Raw genomic sequence first — 10720 nt, forward strand, 5'->3', positions numbered from 1 at the left:
CACCTAATGATTGTACCTCACACCTTACAATAAGGTGCTTTAGGAAGAAGAAAAAGGTAGCATCTATCTATCTACCTTATATTGATAATGTGAGTATTTTCTTTCTTTCTTTTCCTTGTCTTTATTCATATGGACTCAATATATGTACAGAAATTTGATTTTAAGATGGCAAAAATAGGTTACAAAACAGTCAAGGGGTACATCATTAGAAAGATCTTGTAATACTTTTTTTTCTTGTCTCATACTTGCTTTGTGATTACTATCAAGTTGTATATTAATACTATACATTTATTAAGATTATAACTTTACAAAAAGAATGTTTTTATAATTGTATACATTAATAACCATTTTATAACAATTGTAAGTAAACAATAGTTGTTATTACTTTATTATATTGTAAGTACTACTCTGTTTTTATAATTATAATAGAAATATAATGTAAACATAATACTTTAGCTTGTCATACAAGGTTAGTATAATTAGTTTTATAGATTATATTTATCCATAGTACTTATATTGTCTTGTAATGTGTTAATATGTCTTATTTAAACATTATAATTCATCTGGAAACCTTGCAGTTACTTTATAATGTATATATAATACTTATATTGCTTTATAATGTATATACAATGTTTATTTTGCTTTACAAAGTCTAAAATTCTATATAAGGAATGCAACTTTTTCACAATGTTATACTCTATAGTTAGACTGTCAAGAGTGTGTCTGGAGGATCTAAGTAAGTTGTTCTAAGATTAATACTAATAGCTTTTAAAGACAACATTCTTCTAGGTGAACTCTTAGAACACTTGTTGGATGACAGTGAGTTCTGAGAGGATCTAGAGCTTAAACACAAGCTTTGTGTCCTTAGAAGGTAGGTGGCTACCTATTGTACAATGTTGGATATAATAATACAGAACATAGAGTAGTTACAGGCTAGGATGGGTACAAAGGTGAGGCATTAGAAGGATGGACAGAAGGATGGACAGAATTAGATGTTCTGTTTAGAACAACTGAACCAGTATAGGTGAGACAGTCAACATAAAAGCTGTCTGTAGAAGTAGCCAAATATAATCCCCCCTCTATAGTTTTGAATAGTATTTTCTGTATGTTCATAGTAATGTATAATGTTACTAAAGTACAAGTGTGATAATTGTAAGGTAATAAGAGTGACTCAGCATTAATAGGTAAACAACAGAGGCAAGACTATATGTATACTGAAAGTAAGGCAAATTAACAGAACAAGAACAGAACAAGAACAGAACAAGAACAGAACAAAACTGAAAAAGAAACAGAACAAAAACAGAACAAAAATAGAACAAGAACAGTGTGAGAACAGAACAAGAACAGAACAAAACAGAACAAAACAGAACAAAGCTCTTAATACATAACTTTGAGACTGTTGTGACTAAAGAAATGTAAAAGTAGTTTAAGGGCTGCTAGACAAAAACCTGTGTACAAAAAACCTAGTAGGAAAAAACATACTATAGAGAAAACCATACAGGTTTGAAGTGTAAGTCTAACTATAATCTACAATTAGTTAAAAGCAAAATCAAAGAAAAACAGAAGATAGAGTAGAACAGGATCAGAACATTGTCTAGAATATTATAAGGGGTTAATAGAAGAAGGCAAATTCAAGAAAGTATAGAACACATAAGTCTATAGTAGTTGGCCACAATCAGCCTTTAGTTAGAGTCAGAGTCCTTGGAAGGCTTATTCAACAGTAGCAGGTTGTCAGTGTTATCAATTTCATTATCTGGACTAAAGTTTTTAACAAGATGTGTAACTAGAATTGAGAGTATAGTGTAGGCAAAGTATAGAACCAAGTAGAACACTGTAATACAAAGACAGGAGACTGATTCATCAAGTTCAGCTACAATATAGGATCCTCCTTGTGTATGACAGACTACTATGTATGGTCTAAGATAGTGTAGCTTGGTTTTTTGTCTGAGATCCATTCATAATTTAGAGTTGTGTATAAGGACAAGTTGACTAGGTTTGAAGTTAAAATCTTTGATTGAGTGTTTGTGTGTTTCTTCAAATTGTTAGAGCAAAGTAATCTGGTCTGTATAGATACATTCTATAATAGCTTAAAGATTGGCCAGACGTTTCTGGAGTTGACATACTTGAGTAGTAATGAGTTCTGTCATTGTTATGAGTTTGTCTAGTACTAGGGCAAGATACATTGCTTCTATAATATTAAATGGGAGAAGTAGTTCAACACTATGAACAATAAAATAAGGGGACATACTAGTTGTACAACAGATTGTGATCCAATCTGACCAAAAGACAGAATGTGTGTGTTCATACTATTATAGTTTATTCTCTTCAGCAGCCTTCATAAGGGCTTCCTGTATGTCAAAGTGGTAGTGTTCAATAATACTATTAGCTTAAGAGTTGTATACACTAATACAGATGTGATTAATGTAGTATTAGTTATAAAGCCAGTCTAGTACAGTAACAAATAGGGTTCTGTTGTTAGTAACAAGTTCTAAGCACACACTAAATCAACAGAGAATATCTTCAAAAATGAATTGTCTAATACTTTATTTAGTTTTAGAATAGAGTAAGTAAAACTCAGAGTAGTTAGAGAGTGTGTATCAAGTGTGAACAATGTATTAGAACCCTCCTGCTTTCAGTATGAACTTAGTGTCAATGTGTACCTTAGCAAATAATAGGACAATCTTTAGAATGCTAGAAGGGATCAGGATTTGAGTTGTCTGACAGAGTTAGCATTTGTAGCAGGTACAGATGTAGTACTTAATGTTAGGTCTGAGGCTAGGCTACTAGAAGCAGTCAAGAAGTCTAGCCTGGACAGAGTAGACTCCTTTATGTCTAAGATTGTTATACACAGTCTTGACAAGATTCTATTATTAGTTAGGTTCTATTACAAGTTAGTAGTTACTGTTCTGGGTTTTCCACTACAGTTGGCTAGTCTTTACAAAAAAGTGGTTGTATAGTAAACAAAGGTGGTGAATTTGTGATTTTCCATCCTGGGCAGTTGGAGGCATGTTTCTAGAAAGGTCTTGACTTGTCTGAGACAATGTTCTCTAGCATACACACAATCAGTTGTTAGAAATGTCTTAGAAGGTTTGGTTTTGTTTGAAACAGTGAACACAGAACTGTAACAGAAGGTGTAAGCTTAGTCAATCCATTCCTTAAAGTTATCTTCTTCTTCTAGGTCAGTTTTAGTGTGTGAACATTAAGACAGTCTGTCAGTACAAGCAAACTGTAGGGCTAGAATGTGTCAGAACTTAAAGTCAAACAGTAGGATTCTGACAATCTATCTGTTAATTATAGTATTTGACTGTAGGTCTGGGTTATTTATCATACCCTTAATGTAGACAGTATCCATTTCTACTACTAACTTCCTCACTCTGATAAGGTGAATTTGTAGAGTATAGAGTGTGTAGAACAATCTAAAGAGTTTCATCTTAGCTTAGGAGTATTAGGATTGTACTTTGTTCCAGTTAATCAATCTGAATCAGTTGATTCAACAACAACTGTCAAGGTGTTCTTGTCTAAGATAGAACCCTACACTAATAACAGATGAGTCTATAGTAACAATAACCTTTATGTCTGACTTGTAGTCAATAGTATATAAGGCAGAACTATTGATAACAGTATCTTTGAGTTTGTCCATCACTACCATGTGTTCTGAACAGAACTCAAACAGAACATTATACTTGGTCAAATGTGTGAGTAGTCTAGCAAGCTAAGCAAAATTTCAAATAAACATGTGGAGGACACTTACAGTTCTGAGGAATCCTCTAACTTTAGAGACAGATCAACATACAGGCCAGTTACAGATTTTCTGGACTTTGAATCATCTGGCTCCCTTCTAGTATAAGTACACTTATAGTCTAAGACAGTTGTATACAGTCAGAACACACACAGCTTTAGACTAGAGAACATTCTGTAAACTACTTTGACTTACTGTATGACACAGTTTAGGTTGTGAGTGTGTTCCTACACAAATCATTAGATACTAGAGTTTCCAGGAACAGTTTTGTATGTTCTGTCTAAAAGTTTGTATCTTATAGTTCTGCCTTTAATATAAACATTATTAGTATAGGGTTGTACTGTATTAGGAATTTTGTCCTATAAAATAAAAGTAATATTACTGTACATAATTTGAAAAGAATTAGTATAACCTATCAGAATAACAGTAAGTCAGAACGTTCTGAGTAGTGTCTGAAATGTTGTAAGATTTGTAAGAGCATTCATTAAGAGAGTGTTGGTTGAAAGTAATAAAGAGATCTAGCACAGAGTAAATGGCCCTTCTAAAGAAGGATTCAACAACCTGTTCAATCATTAGAGGTACAGACAAGTCTTAGATTGAAACTCAGTTAAGTTCCTAGAGGTTGTGGACTAGGCACAGAGATTTTCTGTCTTTCTTTACTATAGTAAACCATTAGGAACAGTAAGATGAGTTTGACAGCTTGTAAACTCTAGTAGTAATTTTGTCTTTGAGAATTTTCACAACTGTGTCAAGGTTTCCCTATAGAATCTGAATGTTCCTTTGTACTCATAGAATATGTAGAATAGTTGGAATCAATATCAGATCAAAGTATTCTAGGTCTAGGATACCTTTCTTAAGCTTGTTCCAGGCAAAAGTATCCTTATACATTAAAATCAGGTTAATCAAAAGCTAGCACTCTTCTGGCCAGAGGAAGTTGTATGAATTAATGTTAAGAGCTTCTATACATTCTTGTATGAATTAGTGTGTTGAAACAAACAGCTTAGGGTGTAGTAGTAGTTCTGGCATGTTCTTTAACAGATTAGAATGCTTCTGTCAAACAATCCAAAACTCTTTTAGGAGAGTTCCAGCAACTAGTCTAACCTTCTTTACTACCTTCTTGTATACAAATACATTTTCTCCAGAACTTTCAAGTGTGTATAGAACAAAGGGGTCTAATCCTAGGGTGGGTAACAGGGTGGCTAGACAACTGAGGAGTAGATTGACTATAGTAGAGACTAGTGTGTGTCTATTATAGGATAGTGTGTACATGTTAGGAATTACAGCTTTAGTAGTATTAGAACCTAAATCAGAACACTGTTTGTCCTGAACACTAAGAGGCTGATTAACTAATACAGGAGTTGAGAGATTAGTAATTACTACAAATCCTTATTTGTTATGTTTCTGAGAAACAGTTTGTGTTCTAGTTATAACTTAGCACTTCTGTTAACAATCTAAGGGATCTAATAGTGTTATGAATTAGTTACTGTTAATAAAGTCCTTTGTTTTACATTCTATAATAGTAAAGAATAGTTAGCCTAAGAGTGTCTTAAACAGGGCTTGACAAATGACTTGAGCTTGGAGGACAATAGTGACTCTAGTAATATTGATCTTTACATTCTTAATAGTACTAAGTATTAGTACTTGTTTAGAGTCAGTAGTTTTAAGTATAATTACAAGATTAGAACACAGATAGATTCTGAGACATTTCTATACATCCTTACAAATGATACAGAGTATTACTCCTTAGTTTAGAATATAGTGGATTTCTTTAGTATTTTTGAAGATAGCTTTAACTGTATATAACAGTATAGTCTGTTCTACAACCAACTCTAGACTCTATACATACTATAAGACTTAAGCTACAATTGTGTCTTTAGAAGTTGTTAGTTCTAAAGGTTCTGTTAAAACAAGGTGTGTAACAGTGTTTAGAACTTGTCTAACAGATGACAGTTCCTTAACTTACTTTTGAATATTAGACACAATTAATAACAGCTCCTTTAGGGTAAGGCTAATACTAGAGTCTAGAATGTAAGAAACTATCTACTAAACAATAATAGAGTCTTTAATAGAAGAGAGATTATAGTACTAATGTAGTTCTAGTAATAGTTTAACAGTAGGCTTGTTAGTATACTTTAATCTATTATACTTTAGAGTCTAGCTTACTTTAGTAGGTTGTATAGGCTTTAGTTCTAGCTTAGGTTCCTTGTCCTTCTTCTTTAGAATACTTGTTGTTCTACACCTCAGAACCTCTACTCTGTCAAACTTGAGCTTCTTACTAGTAGTAACTTTCTTCTTTACCTTTCTGAGTAAGACTTTAAGTCTTTTAACCTTGTATTCTACTTTTAAGACTTCTTTAATATATGTGACTAGAATAGTAAACAATGTTTAGAATACTAGTACTAGTTTTACAATTTTAAGGAGGGACACTATATATAGTAGTGTGTCTTGTACTATATCTTAGGAGACTTGAGTATACTTTCTAGAGTTGATTGTATAATACTAGTTAAAACAATTTATAAGTAGTTAGTCTTAGATTGTTAATAGAACAAATAATCTGTTAGAAAGAACAACCTTTCCAGATGTGTTCTGAATACACTTTCTGTCACAAATGAACTTATTAACCTTTGAACACAAGCAAATAAAGTGTCTGTCTTCTCTATAGAAGGAGTAGTTTGTGTTATAGAGTAGCTTTATAGATTAAGCAGATTGTATAGATTGTGTTACAGTTCTCTACTCTTATACCTTTAGTTCTAAGGGTTCTACACTCTTTTGTACTAGAACTTAGAACTTATGTCCCTTAAGAGTACTGTCTATAGACTATATATATACTAACTCTTACTACTACCTCTCCTTACTTTATTATTCTATTCCTTTAACTACCCTTTCATTCTTTGTTCATTCTATAGTCTCTTACCCTTTGTTTATTCCTTTATTCTTTATACCTTTGTCTTTAACCTTTCTTTCTTTCATTCTTTATAACTTATCATTCTTAGTAGCTTATACTCTCTGAGTGTTAGTAACAGTGTAGAGGGGACCTAAAGGCTTAGTAAGGGGATCCAGACTATAACTATCCTACACAACAGAAATACAGAATGTAAGTACTAGAATGTAGTTAGAACTTGTAGAACAGGTAGAGAGAGAGAGTAAGACAAGAGTAGAGTATATAGAGTAAGCCTAAGAGTACAGGACTATCTAGAGTAAACAAGATCAAGACTACAGGACTAGTCTGATCTTGTACACTTATATATACTAAACTATACAAGAGTACTTAGAGAGTATGAGTTACTAAGAATAATAAGCTACAAAGAATGAAAGAAAGGAAGGTTAAAGATAAAGGTATAAAGAATAAAGGGATAGACAAAGGGTAAGAGACTATAGAATAAACAAAGAATGAAGGGGTAGTTAAAGGAATAGAATAATAAAGTAAGGAAGGGTAGTAGTAAGAGTTAGTACACATATAGTTTATAAACAGTGTCTCTAAAGAACAGAAGTCCTGAGTTCTAGTACAGAAAGGTACAGAACCCTTAGAACTAAAAGTATAAGAGTAGAGAACTATAACATTACCCCTCCTCTAAAACTAATTATCCTAATTAGTAAACATTAGGCTTGGTTAGTAGCTTAAGTATAAGTTAGAACAGTAGAGCTTAGAAATCTGTAAGGTTGAGTTTGTACAGAGTACTAGAATAAAGCTAATAAAAGTCTTAGATTGTTTTAAGAGTATGAGTAAGGTTCTTAGTAGGTTCCTAAGTGTACTCCTTAACTGAGTACCCTTTCTAGTAAACAAGGAATTTGAGTTTTCTATATAGTAGCTTAACATTTACTATGTACTCTACTTTGTATTCTGGTTCAGAACTAATGAGTTCTAGTAAAGACAGTAGGAGTCTTTGTTATAAAGGAAAACTAGGATTATAGTACTAAGACAATAGAACCTTGTTAAACACTAGGTGTATGTACTTTTATATTGTTAGAAGTTAGAGTTTGTAAGTAGAGGCACTAACCTTCTTTTTAATAACAAAGGGTCTGAAGTACTTGTTGTCCAACTTCTTTATTAAGCAATCCAAGGTCAGATTAATAGCTTCTAGTATAACTTTGTTACTAAGCTAGTAATCCTTATCTGTAGACCTCTTCTAATCATAGTTCTACTTTATAACCTGTACTACCTTCTCTAAAAGAGCTTGTATGTCCTTCCTAGTCCTATACATCTGTTTTACAAAGTCTGTCACAGATTCAGAACTACTGTTCTAGTTTAGAACTGTCCTCTAGTACAAATGTCTCTTATAATTGAGAAAGAATAGGGTCTGTTCTGTTACAGAGTGTTACTAGTTATTATACACAAATTCTGCTAGAGCTAACTATTCAGACTAATCTAATTACTAATAATTGATAAACATTCAGAGGTAGAGCTCAATCTCCTAATTGACTTACTTAGTTTAACTGTTAGTTTGTAAGTAATATATAGTAGAAGGGTTCCCTTAAATTCTGAGAAACACATACAAGTCCTATATGAATTTTGACTCAAATTGTAGTCTACAATTGTGAATAAGCTTCTGAGAGAGTCTATACAACTAGAAAACATAATTCTGATAAATGTGTACTATACTTTTAGAAGTGAGTTCTGTTCAGGTTAGAACTATATAAACTTGCTTAGAGAATTGGTTGACAATCATACAAATAGTGTTGTAACCTTAAGACTTAGGTAGCTTACTAATCAGGTCTACTGAGACTTCTTCCTAAGGGTGATCTAGAATCTGATACAAATGTAAAAGAGTCTAAACCCTTGTCTAGTAGGCCTTAGTCTGTTAGTACATATTGTAACTAGTTACATACTTTAGGATTTCTCTCTACATTCCTAACTACTAGTAGTTCTAAGTAATAAGTTTCTGTGTTTTGTGTTAGTCTGAATGTTCTACAGTTGGATTATTGTAATAAGCTCAGACAATGTCCTCCTACAGCTTCTAATCCTTTAGAATGTATAGTTAGCCTTTCTAGTAAACCTGTTTATCCTTATCCTCTTCCTAATCTCTAGTTTACTTCTCTAGCTACTTTACTATAACCTAGTTCTGTGTGTACCTTAGAGCTTACTGTATATAAGTGACAAAGTCAACATCCTTAGATTTGAGTCAGATCTCTTAGATTGTCTTAAACACAAAACAGGAATTGTTTAGGAGAACAAGATTTTTGTTATTATTCTCCTCTCTTTCATAATCTATTTGTCTTAAGAGTAAATCAGCTTTTGTCATTTGTGTTCTAGGTTTGTAAGTTAGTATAAAGTCATAGTTCTATAGTTCTAACATCTAGTAGGCTTGGTAGCAGTTAAGCTTCTAAGGTGCCTGGAAGTACTAGAGATTAAGGTGATTACTCTAAATCTTAAACTTTTATATAGTACTAAGAAGATATTAACACTACTCCTCTAAGGAACAGACAATTGTAAAGAGTTTCTTATTATAGATAAGATAGTTCTGTTCTGTTGTAGAGAGGGATTCTGATCAGAACACTATTAGATACTACTTTCTGTTAATGAACTAGAACAGTACTACTCTATTCACAAAGTTGAAAGAGTTAGCTTTGACTCAGAACTTGTTTACAACTATTAGAACTACTAATACAGGCTTGCTAGTAATAGCCTACTTAAGGGACTCAAATGTAGACTGTTACTAATCATCCTATTACTAAGAACATCTTTGCTAGTAAGATTGTGAAGGGGCTAGACAATAGTACTAAAGTCTTAAATAAAGTATTAGTAGTAGTTTACAAACTTAAGAAATACTTAGACCTGTTTTAGGTTCTAAAGTTGTAACTAGTTCTAAACTACAGTTACCTTTACTAGATCTATACAGACCTCTCCTCTACTAATTATAAAGCCTAGATAATCTACTGACTCCTGTACAAAAGAGTACTTTACTTCTTAGAGAAATAGTTTATTATCTTAGAGTTACTATAGAACTACTTAGATTAGTTAGTAATAGTACTTAACTATTTAGGTAAAGATTAGAATGTTGTTCAGATACACACTAACTGTTACAGTTCTCTACTCTTGTACCTTCAGTTCTGAGGGTTCCACACCCTTCTGTACTAGAACTCAGGACTTCTGTCCCTCAGAGGTACTGTCTATAGACTATATGTATACTGACTCTTACTACTACCCTTCCTTACTTCATCATTCTATTCCTTTGACCACCCCTTCATTCTTTGTATTATTCTATAGTCTCTTACTCTTTGTTCATCCCTTCATTCTTTGTACCTTTATCTTTAACATTCCTTTCTTTCATTCTTTGTGGCTTATTATTCTTAGTAGCTCATACTTCCTGAGTACTCTTGTATAGTTTAGTATATATAAGTGTACAAGATCAGACTAGTCCTATAGTCTTGATCTTGTCTACTCTAGGTAGTCCTGTACTCTTAGGCTTACTCTATATACTCTACTCTTGTCTTACTCTCTCTCTCTGCCTGTTCTACAAGTTCTGACTATGTTCTAGTACTTGTATTCTGTATTTCTGTTATGTAGGATAGTTGTAGCCTGGGTCCCCTTACTGAGCCTTTAGGTCCCCTCTATACTGTTACTGACATCAGATTAAGACTACCTATTACTACTCTATAACTCTCCTATGTTTTGGGCATTGGTACTCACTATTGTGTTAATCTCTTTCCTTTGTCCTGACCCTTTTACATTTTTAAATTTTAAACTTTCTAAACCCTTTTAAACTTTTGCCACCCTTCTTCTATTCATTACCCCTTTTAGTTTAGTATTGATCCCTTTGTAGTGTAGACATAGACTCTACTATACTAACTGCCACCCCTACTGTCCTGCCAGATCAGTAGTTACAAGCAGAACTAGCTTAATATGTGTAGACCTCTATTTAAGAGGCCTTTGCCAACCATATGCTCTCAGCCCCTTCAGAACCTGTTCCAATTGTTTCAGAAGTCACAACCCATTCTGGAAAGAAAGTGTATGTAGCCTACCCTTCAGACTTTAATAGGTAG

The sequence above is a fragment of the Fomitiporia mediterranea genome (genome assembly GCF_000271605.1).
Source record: "Fomitiporia mediterranea MF3/22 unplaced genomic scaffold FOMMEscaffold_1, whole genome shotgun sequence".
Classification (NCBI taxonomy): Eukaryota; Fungi; Basidiomycota; class Agaricomycetes; order Hymenochaetales; family Hymenochaetaceae; genus Fomitiporia; species Fomitiporia mediterranea.